Below are 23,098 nucleotides of genomic sequence, written 5' to 3'. Positions count from 1 at the left end.
GTGTATCAGCCATGAACCAATCAGCTATTATGAATTTTGATCAACTGTGGGTGGTATTGTGGCTTTTGGTAATGATCTCCATGTATTGTAAAGAGATTTTTTTATTTTTAAATGAGGGGTGAGAGATATACTTAACTGTGATATGAAAATAGATATCAGAAATTATGCTGGTTTAATAAAGTGGGAGTAGTAGGTTCTCCTCCAAAATTCATGACCTCAGTGGCCCTGAGTATTTGGCCGTACAGATTTTCAGTATTAGATCTCTTATTTAGCAGCGCTTAAGTCCAATTAGACAGTTTTTGTTATTACCAACATGAATACCAACTCTGCACCCTTAAGAATTTCTCACCAAGCTGGTCATTGTTGTGGTTCGTAGGCACCACCGCTGTGGTAGAATATTGGTTGCTTCCGTCCCTTGAAAGCTTGCATAGCACTCTGTCTAGGACTATGAACACTAGTCCTCTCTGTGAGAAGAGTTTCAGTTCAGGTACAGTTCTGATCCCCTGAGTCCTTTGTCTGACATGTACGGTGTCTTGAGCAATTCCAATTGACCTTCGACTTCTCAGTGGCAACAAAAAGACAACATCAGTAGCCTACATTGTTTAGGGAGACTCCTGAACTATCCTACCTAACACCTCTAAAGGGGGCTTCTTATGTCTGGTATTCAATTATCTATGGCTTTTTTGGGATCAAGGCAAACTAATGGCATCATTTTATTTAAACTATATATGTATATAATATACATACATTTATATTATTATATGTAATTTTAGGTAAATAAAAATAATATAATTCCTTATGGTCTTTTCATGTATTCTTATTGCTATTTTCTCCTCCTCTCCCCTTTTCTTTCTTACTGACCTCCCACTTACTTCCCCACTCAAAGACCAGTGCTTTCCTCATTTTTCCCATTTCTAGTGCTCCACTCATATTTTACTTCTACAGTGTTAAGCCTCAAAGTCTGAGACCACATTGGTAGCTCTTTGGCTCTTACATATTTTCTCTCATAGACACCTGCCTTCCCATTGTATTCTCCCATAATAGAGAGAATGTATGCTGGTAGATTCTTCTTTCAAGAGCACTTATTTATTTTTCTTATAATGAGGGAATTAATTCCACTATGAGGTTGTATTCTCAGGACTTCATTTAAACCAAATGGTTTTCTGAAAGCTCAATTTTCAAATACCATATTGTAGGCTAGAACCTCATCACATGAACAGGGACTACAAACACTACCTTCAGAATTATGCACTTAGTGCCACTCCCAGCCCTTAGGAGGATAGCTATAGTATGGTTTTTGGTAACATGTGCACAAACATTTCCTTCCAGGTTATACACTGGCATGTGGTGATGATTTCTTGTCATCAAGTAGCTTCTATTCACTTTCCTGTTCTAGGCATGACAAGTATTCATCACATTTATTTTTCCTGTGTCTATATATACTGTGTCTATGTATAATTTGTTTGTATGTGTTCACAAATATGTGTGGGCATGTGTAGGCCCATGTATAACACTGAGAATATTTCTCTATTGCTCTTCCACTCTGTACATTTACACAGCCTCTCAATCGATCCCTGAGCTAGCTGACATGGCTAGTCTTTCTAGATAGTTCGCTGTTCCCCACCCACAGCCCCCAACCCTCAGGTTCAATTTACAGGTGACTCAGCACACTTACAGGGCATTTCTGTTATTACTAGGGATCTAAACTCAAGTCTTACATATATGCCCAGCTAATACCTGAATCAGCAAGCCGAATCTCCAGTTTTTCCTACCAGATTTCCTTTTTAAGCCTCCAAATGAGGTCATCCTACAGAGAGCTAAACATTAGGATTCAATCCCAGGGGAATTAGTGCTTTTATTTCTAAGGCTACAGCTAAGAATCCTAGCCTTTAATGTCAGGGAGGGTTTTCTTCCTTTACCTTTAGAGTAACCACATGCAGTAATCATGTTTCTACACAGCGAGTCTTCACAGGTGAGTATTCCTCAATATGATGTCTTTTTTTTTTTTAAACATCAGAAAGCTCTTTGCACTACACTTCTCTAATCTTCTGTGTAAGAAAATAAGAGTCATACTTAGGTCTACCGTCAGGAGAGGAGGTGCCATGGCTTCCTTTCAGAAAGGAGGGGAGAGCTAAAGCTTGGTTGCCAAAGGCTGCCCCTCCCCCTACCCTTATCATGTTGTTTTGTTTCTCTCAATTTTTTGAGTCTCTGGCTACCTATTTTCTTTCTCACTGGCATATTGCTTGCTTTTGCATATCTCCCTTCTTTCTTCATAAACCCGTTTTACAATTCTCACCTCTGTGAAATGAAGATAAGATCAACCACCATGATTTGTATTAATAGTAACATTTGCAAGTATCCCATAAATTACAGAAATGACCTATTTTCATTTAATGCTCACACTGATCCTAATCTTTCAAGGTTAAAATAATCAAGCCCATGTTTTCAACAAAGTTATTTTACTCAGCATCACCTACAACTGGGAGAGCCAGTAGCATCCTATTCTCCTTACTGCCCTACCTCAGCTTGAGTATGTTCTCTGAGGTGGATTGAAGTCTGGAGGTCTTCTGTCTCAAACCAGAAAATGAGCTCTGAAATGTGGAATGAGCTCGTACATTGGCTTCATCTTCCTGTTCTCTTATTTTTCTGACCTTACAGGTCCTGTTGCTACTACTCCTTCAATAGAGTATACTTCAGTGTTGACCCGAGGTCTTCCTGTCCTCTCTGGTTGACCACAAAATCCACGGCAAAATTCTTTATGCATTTTAAAGTCATCCCAAAGTTGTGTTCAAATCTCCAGAGTTCTTGCAGCTTTAAGAGTGCTGGATCTAATTCTGAAATGATTTATCATTGCAATTTGTGCTAATATCATTATAAGTCATCAATTTACATAGACTGAAAATCTGATTAATTCAAATGTATTCATTTATTTTACATTAGTATGCACCCACTGGCTAACATCGGTGTTCATTTACACACAGGATTAAAAACAGATTATTATATCCAAACAACTACCTACCACAGACAATCTGAACAGGGTTGCTCATTTTTAGTGGCTGCAGAACACTTTGGTGAAAGTTGGCGCCATCTTAGAGTGGAAGGGAGAAGTGTCAGGTTTTCAGCATCTGATTTTCCATCATCATGGCTCCTCTCATGGCCTGTGGGTACACTGATACTTGCCCAAAATTGATTCTCAGTCTACACAGAGATGAAGGATCTCAGAGTGTTTCCTGTGGGTCTGATTTTGAATAAGCAGAGGCTTTATAGATACTAAATCATTCACCTTTGCAGCCTCACTATGAGGTAGGTATAATGTTCCTTTTTATTGTTTTATTTTAATCCAAATATTCTTTGAGAATTTTATATATATGTATATAGTGGTGTTATGATTATGTCTGCTCACCCATTTTCCTCTTACTCTTCCTTTCTTTCCCAATATTTCTTCCCTCTGTGTCACATCCTCCTCCTTTTCATAAAACCCCCAGTGTGTCCATTGGTGCTGCCTGCATACACATGAGTGTGGAACTATCCCCTGGAGTATTGGCAACCAGTAGCAACATCCTCAAAGAAAAACAACTACCCATTTGCAGAAGCCATCAGTTTTTATTGGATATTTTTTATTTACATTTCAAATGTTATTCCCTTTCCAGGTTTCCTGGCCATAAGCCCCTATCCCATCCTTCTCCCCTTCTTCTATAAGGGTATCCACTCCCAACTACCCTCCTCTTGCCTCCCGACATTCCCCTATACTGTGGGGGGGGGGGTCCAGCCTTGGTAGTACCATGGGCTTTTTCTCCCATTGGTGCTCAACAAGGCCATCCTCTGCTACATATGCAGCTGGAGCCACGGGTCTGTCCATGTGCAGTCTTTGGGTAGTGGTTCAGTCCCTGGGAGCACTGGTTTGTTGGTATTGTTGTTCTTGTAGGGTTTCAAACCCCTCCAGCTCCTTCAATCCTTTCTCTAATTCTTCCAGTGGGGACCCCATTTTCAGTTCAATGGTTTGCTGCTAGCATTTGACTCTGTATTTGACATGCTCTGGCTGTGCCTCTCAGGAGACAGCTATATCAGGCTCCTTTCAGCATGCACTTCTTGGCTTCATTAATATTATCTGGTGGCTGTATATATATATAGGCTATATACCCAGGTGGGGAAGGCTCTGAATGGCCATTCCTTCAGTCTCTGCTCCAAATTTTGTCTCGGACTGAAGCTTTGTGTGCTCTTTTCTCAGCCATGTTGGAATTTTGACTGACCTGATCTCACAAAAGTTGGAACAAGTAGCCATGGTTACAGCAACATCCTTGTCATGTTTGAAAGATGATATTTCCCAGTATTCTTTCCCACCCTGCATCTCTTCTATTCTTTCTACTGTGATGTTCCATGAAACTTCATGGGTTGGGCACGGGGGGAGGGGGTTGATATAGATTTCCCATTCAGAAATGAGCACTACCAATCATTTATTCTCAGCATTCTGACCAGCTATAATTCTCTGTATTAACCACCGCCCATTACAAAAGAAGCTTTATATGACCAAGGTTAAGAATAACACAGATCTATGTGTGTAGATAAAAGTATTTAGAGGGAAGCTTGACAACATGTTTATTTATTGAAATGACAATAGTAGGTAGGGTGTATAACCTCTCCATCTGTGGGCTTTGACCAGGTTTGAAGTACTAAGTTAAATCCTTCTTAGGAGAAAGACTCATATCCAATCAGAAGATGGTCAACTACTCCCCAAAGAGCCATGCTACTGTATAGTGAACCTGGCAGGTCAGTATTGTCACATCCAGAGTTCTGTGCTAGGCAAGACCATTGATACCTTTTCTCCTTTAGGATATACCTAGAACTTTCTGGTATCATGAAAGCTACCCAGCAGGGAAGAACATTTTCAGGTCTGTTCAAGACTGATTTCTTTATGGTCTACAATCACAGTGTATGGTGTCTTCAGCAGCAGGATCTTATCATTTAGTTATGGTGGGCCACCAGAAGAAATGGCAATGACCTATGTTGATTTGGGAACCCCTCTAGTGCTCTAACAATAGCAGGTAGTAAGGTTTCTCATACCTAGCACTGAGATCTTTGTTGACTCATCAATGTCCTCTGGCATTGTCTACTTGTGCAGGGCACCTTCATATAAAGTCCTTTAAATTGTATTATGAAAATTAATTTTATCCCATAAAGTAGTAGATTTCCATAATGCTTGTTCATACATAATTTGTTTTGGCTAGTCAAACCCCTATCCCATCCTCTTCACATCCCTACACATTTGTCCTTACTTAAACCTTTAACTCCAAATATTACCCCTTCTTCCTTCAGATGACAGTTGTTCTATGTCCTCTAAATTTATTAAGTTGTATTGCAAGGTATTGGGTTTTCATATGTCCTTCTCACAGCCCTCCATTTTGTTTACCCCCACGCCCTGTGTGTGTGTGTGTGTGTGTGTGTGCGCGTGTGTGTGCATGTTGTGCCTGTGCAGAGACCATATGAGGATGTTGCTCCATTATTCTCCATTTTATTCTTTTAAGACCAGCAGGCAGTCTCTCTCTCTCTCTCTCTCTCTCTCTCTCTCTCTCTCTCTCTCTCTCTCTATCTCTCTCTCTCTCTCATTATCTTAGAACTAGATTAGCTGTCAACAACATTCCTGTCTCGGTTCTCTTCCCCCATGATGCTAGGTTACAGGGATACAGGCATTCATGACCTTGCCTGGCTTTTGTGTGGGTTTTAGGGATTTGACCTCAAGTTCTGATGCTTGCACAACAAACGCTTTCACCTCAAGAGTCATTTCCCAGTCCAATTACTTATTTTCAAGAAGGATGAAAGCTCAGAGAGACTAAATAACATATTCATTTTCAAGATTATGATTGTTTCCTGAATCTCTGAGGATTTGAACCACAAAAGTCTGTATCTAGGGTTCATTATTGCTCCTTATTCTGACAGACAGCATTAAATCTATCAGGATGAAGCAGGAGTGAAAAGGAAACTTGAAAATACATTTGTAACATTTCTTTTTTTTAATTTTTAAAAAATGTTTTTTCCATCTTTATTAAATTGGTTATTTCTTATATATATTTTGATTGTTATTCCCTTTTTCGATTTCCAGGTCAACATCCCCCAACCCCTCCCCCTCCCCTTCTATGTGAGTGTTCCCCTCCCAATCATCCCCCCATTACTGTCCCTCCCCCCAACAATCCTGTTCACTGGGGTCCAGCCTTGGCAAGGCCAAGGGCTTCCACTTCCACTGGTGCCCCTACTAGGCTATTCATTGCTACCAATGAATTTGGAGCCCAGGGTCAGTCCATGTATAGTCTTTGGGTAGTGGCTTCGTCCCTGGAAGCTCTAGTTGCTTGGCATTGTTGTTCATATGGGGTCTCAAGCCCCTTCAGCTCTTTCAGTCCTTTCTCTGATTCCTTCAACGGGGGTCCCATTCTCAGTTCAGTGGTTTGCTGCTGGCATTTGCCTATGTATTTTCCATATTCTGGCTGTGTCTCTCAGGAGAGGTATACATCCGGTTCCTGTCAGCCTGTGTCTCTTTGCTTCATCCATTGTATCTAGTTTGGTGGCTGTATATGTATGGGCCACATGTGGGGCAGGCTCTGAATGGGCGTTCCTTCAGACTCTGTTCTAAACTTTGCCTCCCTATCCCCTCTTAAGAGTATTCTTGTTCCCCTTTTAGAGAAGGAGTGAAGCATCTGCATATTCATCATCCTTCTTGAGTTTCATGTGTTCTGTGCATCTTGGGTAATTCAAGTATTTGTAACATTTCTACACTTGATCTTAGCCAAAAGGCCGAGAAGCGATTTTTTGTAACATTTCTTAAGCTAATACGTGCGTGAAATGATAAATAGTTTTGAAATAGTAAGACACTTAGTCCAACCTGGATGAGAGTCAACTGCTCCACCCAAGCAGTTGGGGATGGCTAGTGACTGTTCTTCCTCCAGTGATGGAGTTATCAGAACTGAGGTAGAAGTCCTTACTTCATGCTCTGTAATTCTAGAATTGTGAAAAATGAGTTTGCTCTCCATTTCATTCAGTTCCCTGTCCAGTCACTGTGTGCACAATCCCCAAAAACCCTCCATTTCCTGCTGAAATGGTAGTCTTCTTTTCCTGCCTGATTTCTTTAGGCTGAGCTTGTGTACTTCAAGAACATCTGCTTGATTCCATGGTGAAGTTCACGGGCAGTCCAGGTCTTCATTAGCCTGGGCTGGAGGAACAAATTTGCCGTTGCTTTTCCCCAAGCGCCTTGCTACTGAAGGAGAGTCCAAGAAGCAGGTCACCTGTTTCCAATCTATTAAAAGTTTACAGACAAAGGCATTGAGTTGACTTTGAGCACAAAATATGATTAATGATTTGAAGTACTAATGGAATGTTGGCCCTGCAAAAATGCCTTTCACATATATTTCCTAAAAAACCTTTCAGACCTAAGACCTTGAGTTTTAAATTATATTTCTAGGCAAACTTTTTATATCCTGAACATGTCTGACAGCCACCTATTGTGTGAAAAACATTTTGCCTGCTGGGATAGGAATGATATTAACAATAATAAATACATCATGTGCTTGTAGAGCAGAGGTTTTCATGTGCTTCATCATAACTTTGAAAGATCAGTGAAATGCGACCAAGGATTGAATTGAACTACACCATGACTGACGGAATGACCTTAGAGAGGTCACTGTCTCTTCTTTACCACCAATCTTCCTATATAATTTGGGAACACAACTGGTTAACCTGAAGTATAATTTTCTATGCTACATTGCTACTTTACCTTAGAGTAGTTTTAGACTCTCACGAATAAAACACTACATACAAGGGACTCAATCAAGACTATTTAAATTATCGACCTTGGCATCAGGCTGCTAGCACTTCTATCTTGGCCTGACTATTTACCATTGGGCACGGTTTTTGATCTTTATTTTGACATCGTCAAAGTGGAATTTTAATGGCACCCATCTCATAGGTCAGGCAAAGAGTAAACCAGCTAATTAACAGACACTGTTTGAATACTGCCTGTGTTTTCATAGGTGCTCAGCAAACAGTTTCCACTTTTGGTTGGCTAAGGAACTTGGAACTCAGTCTCCTCCACACAAAATGCAAACCCCCAATGCATGCATATGGCTTTGAGACACTCACTTCTAATGCTGGAGCCTGAAGTAGATGTCAGCAGAAGATGGACCCTCTGAACACATCACTATGTTTAGGAGCCAGAGAAGAACAAATAGGTCAGGTTGCAATTTTATCACGGATATGAGCATTTTTGTAGGGCAGGTTTTGAAGCTCGAAAGTCAGGCTTCTGACTCTTTCTTCACACATGTTCCACTTCTGAAGACACAAAAAGTTAAATTTATTTATATGAAATTGATATATTTCATCCTGTTTAAAAATGTTTTATGGGGATGGAGAGATGGTTCCCATGTAAAGAGTATGTGCCATTCCAACCTGAATTTGGTTTCAAGAATTCATGTCATGTAGTTCTACCTCCAGGAAGTTCTAGAGCCTGTGGCCTCTGCAGGCATGTGCATGTGCATGTGCATGTGCACATGCGGGTGTGCATGCACCCCCTATACACACACACACACACACACACACATACACACACACAGAGAGAGAGAGAGAGAGAGAGAGACAGAGAGACAGACAGACAGACAGACAGACATACTAGAGTCACAGAGACACAGAGGCAGAGATACAGAGAGAGATAGAGACATATTAACACAGAGAAAGGCACATTCAAAGAACATGTGCATTCACATTTTAGGAACCAATGGCTTGATTCTTCCAATGCTTTATAGATTTTTAAAGGTTTTACTGTTATCTCTAATGGGCACTAGCATTGTCATCCCTTCCCATATTTCAGCTTTTGGCAGAAATTTTTATCATCACATATTCAAGCAAACACTGAATCCCATGACTCCTCCATTCCCCTAAGAACTTCCCTCTTTCTCCATGTTGTTCTCTTTTTCCACTCCATGTTAGGGTCACTTTACCCTGACTGTAACTGGTTCCCTTACTGTCCTTTCTGCCTTTGGGATGAGAACCTTTTATGACTTCAGATCTTGACTTCAGTATCTTTACAGTGTGATAGAAAACTGTAGTAGGTTTCCTGTACAGCTGAGCCTTAGTTTCTTAGAATATTTAACTCTCCTTGCTCGTTGGTCTGATTCCTCCATGTATACAGTGAGAGCAATGCCCACTTCATAGTGTTGCTGTGAAGGCAGTTATATCTGTGTTAAGTTTTTAACACAGGGCTGACCCATGGTCATCCTTAAAACTCAACGCTGTATTATTTGTAGTAATACTATGTCTGGGGAGCATCAAAAACATTATAGAAAGTGGGATAGGAGTGGTTAGATTGTAGATGTTATTTGCATTGCTCTTTCCAGGGTCAGACAGTTGTAGGAGCATCAAGCCATTGCTACTGAACGTAAAGCTTATCAGTACCTGAAACTCAACAGAAGAAAGATATCGAAGAGGGAAAACACCGGGTCTGCAGAAGTGGCCTGGAGCATGTCTACATGCTTACGAATCTGGGGAAAGGGAATTGAGAATACTAATAGTAGTTAAAAACATTTATAGGTTCAGAAAGTTAAGACTAACTTTACTGTTACAACTACTGCTGTCAGCACTGTGGGGCCAGGCAATGTATGAGGTCAGGGCTCATCAGTTTCCCCAAGAATTGAGAAAGCTGAGCCAGTGGAAAAGAATATATCACACTGGATTTCTGTTTACCTTAGTCTTCCCAACAACTTTCAGTTGTTTTATTTTACACCTCACAAAGTCAAACATGGAAGAACTCTTCTCAGACACTATGATCTCTTCCCTAGACTCATCTGGAGTTCTTTCTGACAATATATCAGATTCTACATGGGTTGAAGTAAGCTGCCATAGGGTGTAAGTAGAGTCATTTACAGGAGTAATTCAAGCCCAAAGAAACTTGTGGGTAGAGCTTCAAACAATAAAGGGGGATAGAAATGGGTTTATCATTATGGCTTAAAGCTGAGAATTCTGGGCTTTGTAAGATAATGCCTGTGGCCAACACTGTTGAAGAGCTTTGGGTTTGTTTTTATATAATTCTGTATTAAAAGAAGTCCTCTTTGATTCGTAGAAGTTATATGCCACTCTCGAATAGAACCTTCAGTTGTTGAGTTCTTGCCCTGTAATACACTTGATTTGTTAGTAACTATTACCTAAAAATCCTCTCAATGAAAATCCAGGGCATTTGACATCCACAAAACTCCACAGAGGGGCACTTTCCTGAGCTTAACTCTGGATTTTCTAACCTCCTGTAAATATTCACTCACGTGAAGCAGTTAATAGTTTTACTCATGCAGAACATTCTTGGCCACCAATGGGGGAAAAATCTCTAAAAGATGGATTGCTTTCCCATGGCTTCATGACAAGTGCTTATGGGAACTGCTGTGCTACCTGACACCCCCAGTTTATAAATATCAAGCCCCAGAACACCAATTCTTGAGATCACTGAAGAGCAATCTGAGTGGCCCCATTTTATTGTCCTAGAGGCCCCAGCTCAGCTAGCTGAGAATTAGAGGCACGGGTGATGTGCTGCAGTGCTGTCTATGCAGTAGAATCAACAATCTTCCCAATAGCCAAATTCAGACTGCGTTTGACTGACGCTTGTTACTGCAGCTTCCTTCAGGCAATGTGACCATTACTCATATAGGTTAGATCCCAGATATCAACACCATAGCTACTAGCAATTCAAATTTATCTCCAAGGGAACCAAAATTGCATAAAACCACAAAAATTTCTTGGTGATCACACATGCTGAGTGGATCTTCTGGCAGTGGGTTTTAGAACTCTCCTGTCCTCTTAAGAAGTTCTTTTTGACAGCATTGGCTTTGAAGGGCTTTTAAGTGTAGATCTGGGGTTTAAGCACAAACTCTTCAATATTCTTGCTCAGAGTGGTGTTTTGCGAAGAAAGCAAACAGTGTGCTGCTTATACTAGTACTTCATGCCCCTATGTAGTTGGTAGACATTAGCAGGATGTCCAGCATAATTACAAATGATGATGAATCAGAACCAAAATAGGTCATCTGCTTCTCCCCAGATGTTACCACAGTTTGTGCAATGGATGTGTGTCAGGATTAAGACTAGGTCTAAGTCCGTAGTCTCTCCCTTTAGTACACAAGTCTGCTCATGTCTTAGAAATAGAGTCCTTCAAAATCATCCCAGTAAGATTATTCCAGAGAAGCTGCCCACTCCCAGTCGATCTTTTAAAAGTTGGCTCCTTTATTTTATAAATCACACAGTCTCTCTGTGGGTCCTTACCAATACAATTCCTGAGAACGGTTCTCAGTACCTCTCTCTCTCTCTCTCTCTTTCTCTAACAACTTTTCCTCTTTCAGCAAGAGCACATGAGTTGGCTGGAACCATTTAACACTCCCAAGTTCAGAGCAGTCTCCAAACTGCATAAGAAAAGCAGACGGAATATTTAATGCAGTTACTGGAGTCATAAAAGAAGAAAAAAAATTAACCAAGCTTATTAGGCTTCCTGTTTCTTTTCTCTCATAAAGTAAGCAATTGGTCATAAATGCCATTCTGCTTTTTAACAGATGAATGGCCTAGTTGTGATAAATCCACCAGCATTTTCTGGGGGAAATATATTTTACTCTAGACAGATTTAGTATGGGACTATATTTTTCAAATGAGTGCGAAGACATTTTAGTGAGGGTTAAACTTCCCAAACTAGTGTGAGGGCCTGGCTAGGGGAGATCAGGTACCCTTGGGGTTGGATTCCAAAGTCAAGGGGGAAAGCCACTTAGTTTTCTGGCACAATCTTTGCTTATACTACCTCCATACTTTTATTTGGTCTCACATAGCCTACAAGCAACACACACACACACACACACACACACACACACACACACACACACAAGGGGTGGTGGTGGAGGATACAGCTGGTTTGCTCAAGGTCATCCACCTATAGGTTAGGATTCTAGGTGACAGCATATTGCTGTTCTGTTCACTTTATTGCATTGAACTTTTGCCATGCAGAGGGTGAAGAACGCACAATGTTCTAGAAGTCTGAACTTTACTAACTGACCCAGGCAAGGCCATTGTCTTCTACACTTTGTTTTACTCTCTATTATGTGCCAGGTTCTGGCAGGCCTAGGACTGAGTGGCAGCCTATGACATAGAATTTTCAGTCCTAAAACCACAAACATCCCATACAAAGCTAAGAAAGTTCAGTTACCTCAGTCTCAGTTTTGCCTTTTCTGGACACTGTTTCAACAGTCTCATCTTGTATTCCCTTATTTTCAAGCACCGCCATGCTCTTAGCATTCATTCTGTTTTCTTCCTAACATGTCTTTGCTCCAATCTATCTGCCAGGGCACACCTCACAAAATCTATGTATTGGTGTGTTCAGACTGCCTATATTCCCATTTCCACCATCCATCCTTGTCCTACCTTCTCTTAACTGTGTCCTCTGTCACAGTCAGTGACACCACAAACCCCTATCCCCCTACTAGTTAGTAGAGAGATGTTTCAACATTTCTTCTTTCTATCTTACCTAATTAGCTTGCAGATGATATCAATAGTCTCTTCCATCTATTTCTTGAATCTTTCTATATGACTCCATTTTAGCAATACCTTCTTTAGTTCAGGCTCTCATAACCTCTTGCATGGATTATCAGATCTTGTCCTCAACCTTGTTCATATCCTATGCTCTACCCTATTTGATCAAATACTTCCATTTTCCCTCTTGAGTCTTTAAGAATGGCTGAATGTCTCTAAGCCAGTCTCCTGCCCACCCAAAAGTTGTATTATGATTATCATTTTGAAACCTTCTTTTTCTATAGAAAGTAGCTAGTATTTGGTTTTGCCATTGGTATCCAAAACCCTGGGGAGATGACTTAGTAAGTAAAGAGCTTTCAGTGCAAGTACAATGACCTGAATTTAGATCTCAGCATTTACACAAAGGCTCGTGGCAGTGCTCATCTGTAAGTCTAGTGTTGGTGTGGAAGGCATAAATGAGCAGATCTTGTGGCTCACTGGACAGCTAGCCTAGCTACTTAGTGAGCTCTAAAACCAGTGGGAGAGCCTGTCTACAAAAACAAGATGGAGAATCGCTAAGAAGACAGGAAATATCTAGCTTCCGCATACTCATTCACGTAGACCCACATGAAAGTCCCCTCTCTTAAATAAAAGAACTCTAGTGAACACACTAGTCAGTAATTATTTGAACATTTGATTCAAGGAAGGTTCACAGGGCAAAATCTGGGGTGGAGGCTGAGGCGGGATTTTGCTATCTGAATGAACATCTCAGGGCCAGTATGAGACTTGGACCTGACACAGCAGTGTCATTAACTTGTTGGATCCCTTTATTGAATCTGGAAGTGACCAGGAAACACTTCCAGTCACTTGGAATGTGATACATCATCATGAGAACTTTGTTCCGATTCATGGGAGGCACATCAAATGAGTACTTCATTAGCAAATCAACTAACCCTTCTAGCTCTAGTTATTCAACCTGTACATGAGAAGATGATAGGTGCTAAGAACCTGTTCTTTATAGGGTGAGTGTAGAATTTCTTCACAGTCACACTGCGGTCAATTATGCATTCTGAAGAGGCAAATTGGGTGCAGAATTTATGCTTTATACACATTCAGTGAGCCTTTGATGATGAAACATAAAACCCCAGGGTCTGCTTTGGAATGAAATTGTATTAAGGTTTCTGTTGTTGTAAAGAGACTCTATGAGCACAGAAACTCTTATAAAGGAAAGCATTCAGTTGGGGGTGGCGTACAGTTCATTACTTTAGTCCATTGTCTTCATGGTGAGAAGCATGACACACGTAGGCAAAAATAATGCTGGAGAAGGAGGCTAGAGTTCTATACCTGGATCGGTAGGCAGCAAGAGAGAGTGACACTGGGTGTGGTTTGAGCTTCAGAAACCCCAAAACCCACTCCCCAGGAACACACTTCCTTCAATGAGGTCACACCTCCTAAAAGTGCTTTCCCAATGAGACTATGGGGGGCATTTTCATTCAAACTAGAATAGGAGTGATTGATTAAAAGAAGAATAAAATAATAGAATGTTCAGATTATTTTCTGGTGTCTGAGGGTAGTTAGGTGAGGATGGTGGCTGTTGTCTGGTTACTGAGACTGGGCAAAGATAACACAGAGGAAATTGGTTTCAAGGCTTCAAGTCTCAGCAACCTGATAACAGCTGTGCACTTCAGAAGAATGATGGCCTTTAGGTGATCTGTAGATGCGACAAAAGGTATCAGAATGTTTTTCTCTTCTGGTTCAAGCTGCAATCCTTTTCCTGTTCTTGGAGCCTTCAGTAGAATCTGTCTCTCATATTGGTGTTGTGTCTGGGTTCTCTGAGGTAAAAAGATGAAGGCCCTCTCTATTTGTGAGGTGAAGAGACCGAGAGGGAACAGGAATCAACGAGCATGAACACTTGAAGTGAGAGGTGAAAAAAATCCAACCAGGAGACTGCACACCCCAGAAATTCCTCCCTATCCAGTATGTAATCCCAAAGCATATTCAGGAGGCCTTGCCTTTCCTCAAGAGACAGGCACAGCAGGGCTTGAGTTACTTTATTTAAGAATGAGAAACTGAGTCCAGAAGGAGAAATTCAAGTTGCATTTATGGCGGGTTTACTGATCTGTTTACGCAAGAGTCTCATCTTTACTTCACGTTAGACACTTTCTATGTCTCATTTCATGGGAGTCCTAGTTATACAGGCAAGGGTTAGCTCTGCAATGGACACCTTACAGTACCTTACAGGACCTTGGGGAGCAACCATCTGGGCCTGTTCCTCATAGGCAGGTGGGAGGAGGAGTAACTGTAAGAAGTGACAAGACTTCTACTCAGTTTTCCTGAAGCTAAACAAGCTCGCTAAACTATATACCTTTGTATATATATTCTATACAAAGTCTGCAAGACTTTGTAGCCATTATTTTACTTTCTGGGTGACACTCAAAGTAAAGGGATGAATGATAAGAGGACCATGCTACTGTCTGAACGAGCTGTCTGCTATGGCAATACTGTGGAATCTTCACTACTACAGCTGATCCTAATTTGAATTAATATGTTTCCCAGCTACTTTTGTTGAGTGGGGCTTGTCTCGCATGCCCCCACTTACTTGCAGTTGAACTGTTTTAAGACTAAAAATGAATGTTCACTCAACCCACCCCTTCTACGTACTGCAGACAAATTCTGTTCCCTAAGAAGATATATTGACACAGCATTCCATTTGGACAGAAACAATTCTAGGTCAAAAAATTTGAAGGTAGGCTGGTGACCCTATCCCTCCACTGGGGGCCCTGTGTATCTACTAGAAGTGGTTTCTTCAGGTTCTATCTCCCCACTGCAGAGATAAAAGGAAAGGTCATCCAGTGACTGGCCCAACTTAGGATCCATCCCATGGGCATCACCAAACCCTGACACGATTACTGATGTCATGTTGTGCTTGCAGACAGGAGCCTTGCATGTCTGTCCTCTGAGAGGCTCTACCAGAAGCTCACTGAGACAAATGCAGATACTTACAGCCAACCAGTGGACTAAGGTTGAAAATGCCCCTATCGAAGAATTAGGGGAAGGATTGAAGGAGCTGAAGGGGATGGCAACCCTGTAGGAAGATCAACAGTATCAACTAACCTGGACCCCTGGCAGCTACCAGAGATTAAGCCACCAACCAAAGAGCATACAGTGCTTGGTCTGTGGTCCCTGGAACGTATGTAGCAGAGGACTGCCTTCTCTGGTCTTAGTGGGAGCCTAATCCTGTAGAGACTTAATGCCCCAGAGAAGAGAGATGTAGGGGGTAGGGTGGGGTAGATAGCAGAGCACCCTCGCAGAAGCAAAGGGGAGTAGGGATGGGGGAACTTTGAGGGGAAACTGGGAAGGGGGATACACTTGGAATATAAATAAATAAGGCAATTTAAAATTTAAAAATAAAGAAGATATGTTGTTTTCCTAGTCCTTAGCACTGGTTACTGTGACCCTGTTTGTTATTAATAGTCTTTGCATATATAGTTAGAGACTTAGATAAGTTCACAGACTGACCCTACTACAGCATGACTGTTGTCCTTGTAAGAAGAAGCAGAGATTTCCAGGTGCATGGCAACAGAGAAAGAGACTGAAGGGAAGGCAGATGCAAGCCCAGGGCCAAGAAATTTGTCCAGCTGCAACAGGGAAGTATTCTGTCCTGGCATTACTGACACCTTTCCTTTGGACTTTTGTCCTCTAGATGTCCCATTAGCTCCAGGAGGCTTCCAAGTGCCTTGGTGGAATTCAACACCTGCATTCTCATCCATACTCTGTAAGGATAGCTCATTCTCATCCTTCACATGTATGTGCTGCTGTGCCCAGTACTTTATGAGGACTCCAGTGAACTCCAATATTGGGTAATAAGAAATGCACACAGGAGTGCCTGAGATGGTAGTGAGAGTGAATATCTGGGTCAGTCTTCAATATCAGATATTACTGTGTGACACCAAATGGGGCAGTGGACACATAAAACACTAGGTGAGCTTGTCTGGGTAGAGCCTCGGCCTTACTCTACCTTTTCTTTATTTTTCTGGAAGGGTTTTTGCTCTAGCCTTCTGATACATTCTACTATTTGCTTTCTTCATCCGAATTGATGATCATTTGTCAGATCCAGAAATGTTTGTATTTATTTTTTGTTCATTTGGCATGGACCATCTCGTTGTTCTCGGGGGTTGACATCTAGCTCCAGAGAACTTGGTGTGCAGCTGCTCTGGAAACTGTAGAAAGTATAACAGGATGCCTGGCTTCTACCTACTAGATGCCATTAGCACTGTGCTCTTCATGACAATAAGTTTCTCGGCACTGCTAAGTATCCCTTGAAGGAAAAGTCCTGCTCTGCTGTGAAGTGCTGGTACCAGGGTTGTTTCTCAAAGCAGGCATTATTTGTCTTTGTGTTTACTATTTCTCTAGCTCCTTCCACAGTTCTAAATAGACATGAACTCTCAAGTCAAAGGAATATTGCCTTGGAGTTTAGATTACTCTTCTGTTAGAACTTGGAGGGCAAATGTTCCGTCTCTGGATTTAAAAAGTCTACGTCATGGAAGCAGCATTCGAGTACATTCCACATAAATTTCTTATATCATAGCTAGACATGGGCACTGTGATGCTGGGCTCTAGTAAAGGAGAGACAGTAGGCTAGTTCATGGGATTAGGGTAAAATCCTCCTGTGTGGGATGAAGGATAGAGAGAGGAACAACTCAGGGTGGGCACAGGGCTTGTGATAGAATACAAGAGGCCTGGACTGAGGCTGGGACAAAAGATAAAAGTTTCACTTGAAGAAGTCTGATTAGTTAACTTCCCTCTGAAGTCATTACTATGCCTGATTATTCCCTTGATTTGTGCTTCTTGCAGATAGATTAGAGCTTCATGAAATGCCATTATCCCCATAGCTCATATTTCATTATCTTTACTTTTGCTCAGCAACTATCACGTTTGATCATTTCTCCATTAATTGTACATAACACTGCTTTGCTTGAAACATATTATTTTAAAACATCTTGCTTTACAGTTCACTTCCCAGCTAGAATTCTGTAGACAGTGGTCATAAATCTCTCTTGAAAGAAAACGAAAGTTGTCTGTTTTAATTTCATATCAATTCCCTACAGCTTGGGCAAAGACATGGAGGACAGAAAAAAAATACATCTCAAGCACTTGCAATTATCTACATTTTTCCCTACTAGTGGGTTGCTGTTTTTAAGCTGAATAGATTACTTTCAAAATGCATTCGTTTGAGGTTATGGTTTGAAAATGTATTTTGGGACAAGGTGAAAGATTTTTGAATAGAAATAGCAATTGAATCTTGGGACGTGTGTGAGACCAAAAAGATAGTAGCAATGAGATTTATAAAACAGCACAGAGCTCTGCCAGATAGATTTTGCTGAAATTCTGCTTTCAGTGCCCTGTAGTTCTACACCCCTGATGACAGGGGAGTATAGCCAATCACTCCCAAAGCTCAGTGCCATAAAAGAGAAACAACAATAAGTTTGTTTTCTCACAATATTTCTTTTTTCATCTTGGGCGGGTATCAATATAAATGACTTGCTTCTGGTTCTCATGGCAACAGATGCAGTGCTGAGCATCTTGGATAAGGACAGATTCATCCTGAGTTAGAGAGTGCATTTCCCATGTGATACTCTCACTTGGTTGATGAGTTGGCATTGGCTTGTCAGTCATCTCAGTTAAGTGCCGACAAGGGTCTCTGAGTGTGGACCTCCCAGTTTGTTGGTCCTCATTCATTGCATCATTTACATGATGTGGCTTCTCTTGGAAGGATAAAGATAAAAGAGTCTGCCTAATTCCAATGCAGGAATTTTGCATCATGATAGGATCAGAACAAAGTCACTTGTAGAATATAAGAAGTGAATGATGCTATAGTTTTCTATAAAGAATGCAGAGCACAGGCCTCTTTGTAGGTTATTTGCTGGAACAAACGCTTTAATAGTCAGCAGTAGTAAGCTTTGATTCTGTGAATCAGGTTTTTGGTAATAATTTTTCTTTACTTACAGTTCAAGATATATTTCTTCAAGCCTGCGGATTGTCACCTATCACATGGGAAGGTTTACGTTACATTTATATACCTAGACATCATCCCTGACTCAGGCTTGTTTCATCCACAATATAAATCACACACAACACAAACTTCCATTGTGTTTGCCTTAAGAGTTCATTCCTTTGTCTGTCTGGCTATTGCCCTAGATTAAGCTGTCATAATATTTTGCCTAAAATTTTGTCCAAGTCAGCCTTCTCCAAGTCATCTCCCTCTTATAGCATCCCCCTAGAAGCAAGCCCAGTCATGCAGTCACAATTATCAAAAATAAAAACACAATGGTATCTGAATCTCATTAGGATCAATCCCTAAATTGAAGTGACCTTCAGATAGCTGTAGGGACTGATTTGCTGTCTTTCAACCTGATCTTGTGTCAGGACTCACCTCCTCCCTCCCTCCCTCTGAGCTTCAGCCAAGCTGGATTTCCTTTCCTTTCTAAGACTCCTGGACAGAACTTCAGGGTCTGTTTTACTACTAGGTCTTTTTGGGTGCTGGTGTTTCAACTTGGATGCTATTGCTCTTGACCTCTACAGTTAAGCAGGTTGCCTCCCCTCACTCCTTAGCATAAGATGGCTTGTATAATGACAATAATACTGTGTATCATCTGGTTTAACAGTGAGCCTAGAGGCAGGTGAGCCTACGGAGACGTTTATTTCAATTGTTTAGCAATGCTATCAAAAATCTCTCGGGAATGAAGATCTTTTAGATTTCCTACAATTTGTTCCCTACATTATCCTCTGCCTGAGTAGACTCATATTTACAGTATGGCTACCAGCAGCAGTGGAGGCTACATTCTTAGTTCTGTTTGTCTCAACATGTTAATATTGTATTTCAGCATGGTTCAATATGAATCAACAGTTCATGATCAAAGCACTCTTGACGTCAACATGTGTGAGCTGGAAGGTATCAGGGGTAATTGACTTAGAAGTACTTGTATTCACTAATAGTTGTGGAAGAGGCATTAGTGTCTTCTAAGTCTCCTAACATCATGGAGAATAATTAAAACAAACAAAATAACAAAATTTGGGTTACATTAGGTAGAGAGCAGTTGGGGTCAGATGCTGGGAGGCTGCTAGTGGTGATCATGCTGAACACCTATAATAGTATAATGTACCATAAGTTTTAATGTAAAAGTTTAAAAGCTGTGATGAAATACATATGAAACATGCTTTGTTTTTGAGCATAGAGTATAATGATATCAAATGTGTCAACATTTTATGCTCATCCTCATCCATCTGAAAATGTATGGGTATCATTACACTAAAATATCTGCCCGTCATCTCCGCCCATCTAAAGAATTCTGCATCTTACCAAACAGAAACTAGTAATCATTAATCAGTGCTCTCTCTCTCTGCAGCCTCTGGTAAGCATTAATACTTTCTGTCTCTCTGAACTTCTTTACTCTAAATCCCTCAACAGAGCTAGGTACTGCTCATCTTTCCATTATTGGCTTATGCCACTTATCATAGTGTCCTCAACGATCCTCTGCTCCCCATCAGAATACCAGAGATGCTTTCCTTTGTAAGTCTGAACACATCTGCTGTGTATAGCATCTTTTCTGTATCTGTCCATCTACGGATGGACACTTGGGTTGCTCCCACCATCTGGTTGAGGCAAACAATGCTTCTGTGAGTTTCTGTTGTAATTCAGTACTCTTGGGTATCTTTAGAATGTACTTTGTTTCTCTCCACTCCCCATGGTGTAGTATCAGGTATAAGCTGCACCTTCTGCTTGTCCCCAACACCGTCTCTCTATGACCCTGGATGATGACTGTCAGGATACTAGTGTTCAGCCTTTTATATGAAAATACAACATCCAATTGGCTCTATGGAGAGAGGAAAGAGGAAGTTGAGTTGCACGATAATACCATAATAAGGGGAGATTTATTTGCCTTCGATTGTCTTTGGCAACATGGCATGATGGAATCACATAGGGTCGGTGTTTGCAATAATATTTGAAGTAACTTTTAGATGTCAGATTTTTGGGATGTGATAGAAGAGCGTTCACTTTATTCAAAGGTTCAGCAGAGGCATGCTCTAGTTCCAATTACAGCTCATGCCCTGTCACTAAAACACTGGGAGGAAATCTTAGCCATTCTCGAGAAGGAAGGAATCAACTCATTTGATATTTTGTCTAATTCTATTCATTCAAAGGTTAGTTAATATTTATAAAACTTATTATGGAACTTTTCAAAATAGTATTATAATAAAACTCGTATGGACTTATGATCCACTTATAACAATTTTCAACCCAGGGCTCATGTTTTGTCATCTGCTGTTCTGCGTACCACTCCCTTTGCCTAGATTATTTTGGAGTGAATCCTAGACACTATATAATTTAATCCATATGGATTTTGCTATGTATTTAATAAGCACCCTTAAGGAAATATAAAAACAATGTTATTTTTATAACAGTAATTTAAAGTAATTTATTATGATAATGAGTTGTTGAGTCTGTGTTGGAATTTTGTAATTATTTTATGTTTTTGAATAGATTTTTTTTTTTACCTGTCAGTGGCCTGTACTTCCTAACTTGCCTCCAGACCTAGAGAACAGCCTCCATTCCCACTTCCTTAGCCATTCTCCCACCAACGCTTCAAGTTACTTGTCAAATAAAATGGCTGATGTGGCCTGTAACTGGTCCCACATTTGCTGACTGAAGCCCAGTGGTGTCATGTAACCCATTCTGCCATCCCTGTTTCCTGTAACTTGGTGGTTAGAGTTTGAAACTTGATTAATCTAGGGTGGAGTTTAGGAGGGAAAATTCCACAATATTCAAGACGTTTCCATCATGCTTAAAGAGTTCTTTCTTTCATATTACAAACCTTTGTGGCCATGTCTAGACGAATTATTTCATCTGGACTCACAAATGTGCATTTCTAATTCTATCACTTTTTTTGCTTTAAGAGTGAATCAAATGTGCTTTGTAAAGCAAAGAGAGGGTAAGTGCTTGGCTATTTTTGCTTTCATTTACTACTTTTCAAAATTGTGAACATGGTAATGTGATTTGCTCCCTTCCCCTCTCCCCCAGCCCTCCATGCCTTCCTTCCTGTTTCACCTTTTTTTATTACCACGTTAAAGATAACACTGCGTCCATAACGAAACCACCTTTATTAACCTGATCATATTTGATGCTCTCCATATGGCTTATTGCCTTTTAAAGTATATGTTGCTATTAGAAAAAGAGTATATGGATTTGATTAACACTTTCTTTAAATATTCTTTGTCAATTGATTGTTTCAAAATCCAGACTGACCCTGTACTCTGCCAGTTGATATACTTAATAAAATTTTCATTGAATAAAGACTTCCAAGGAAACATATTTTCCCCACAAAAGGAGGTACAATTGGAATGCCTTCCTGCCTTTTTCTTTTCCTTCCTGCCTGGGATGAGGATGCAGTGACAGGAGGGAAAATAGTCACTATGTCACAATGAGGATGAACACTGTGCACACACAGATCTCAGACTGGAAAGTTTTGGGGAACAGTTCCCAGATGATGCCTTAGCTAGTGACTCTTAAGATCGCTCTGACCGGTTTCTTGTTTATATGATGTCAAAACCCCTTTGCTTTTTAATCCATTATTTATGGGGCTGTCTTCATTGATACATTTTTTCCCCAAAGTCAAACACCTAACAAGTGGGCCAGCTGGGTTCCTCATCCAGATTTGATAACATGTGATGGTTATGTCCTCTTGTTAAATAATGTAGAGAACCCATGGGCAACAAATACAACTTAATCTCGAATACAGGGCACTCCCTCATTAACTCTCAAATTACTCTCACCAGTTCTTTGTGCCTAAAGCCTTGTAGTTCCCGAATTAACACACCTTTTCAGCTTTTCCTCAGCAGGGGACGGATGCCTCTGGCCTCACACAATAGGCTGATAAAGCACTAAGTCTTTTCTTGCTTCTTGTCAGATCATAACTAAACTTTCTAGGCCAAAGATATCTTTTAAAAATTAGTTTTTTGCAAAAAAATATTCTTGTAAAGATTTTGCTAAATAAACACTTGATAATAATAGTTGATAAATCATACCATTTAATTTACTCCATGCAAGCTTGATTTCTGATCCAAAGGAATGGTGTTCCTCTCTTGACCTGCTTCTAATTTCAATTAGCAATAAGCAAACTCTGATTCACCAGTTCATCCCCAAATTCTATCAGGATTTTAAAACTGATGCAACTATCTCATGATTCCGTGATCAGTTCTGTTCATGTTGATAGGTCTGGAGAATTTCCTAGGGTCAAGGTTCACAGTTATTCCTATAGAGCACGGCAGCAAACAAACCAGCAAGCTTGTTAGGTCTCAGGGAAACCATAAAGATGTAGAAACGCTTTCCAGGTAGAAAATGGATATGATTGTGCTACACGTACATCTCAATACCATAGACTTCTGAGCTGAGAAGACTGTGGTTATCCTTGGCTATCCAAGGTCTACTGGCTATTATGGTTCTTATCTCCTACCTGGAGTCTTAAGCCAGGCCTGGCCACCAAAAACAAAATGCTATGGCTTAGGTACCCAGTCTGCTTGCTTTGTGTTCTAA

At 40.6% G+C, this 23,098-nt stretch overlaps 1 protein-coding gene and 1 pseudogene across 1 annotated transcript in view; one reads left to right on the top strand and one right to left on the bottom strand.

The window, feature by feature from the left end:
* LOC120096625 (uncharacterized) overlaps positions 1-23,098 on the top strand; it is a 312,239-nt gene that overhangs the window by 228,293 nt on the left and 60,848 nt on the right. The gene's annotated exons all lie outside the window — the stretch shown is intronic.
* On the bottom strand, positions 6,665-6,795 carry LOC148001390 (U2 spliceosomal RNA; annotated as a pseudogene).

Source organism: Rattus norvegicus, chromosome 14, assembly GCF_021556685.1.
Source record: "Rattus norvegicus strain SHRSP/BbbUtx chromosome 14, alternate assembly SHRSP_T2T, whole genome shotgun sequence".
NCBI lineage: Eukaryota > Metazoa > Chordata > Mammalia > Rodentia > Muridae > Rattus > Rattus norvegicus.
The sequence above is the reverse complement of the archived record's forward strand: the minus strand, read 5'-3'. Positions and strand labels throughout refer to the sequence as shown.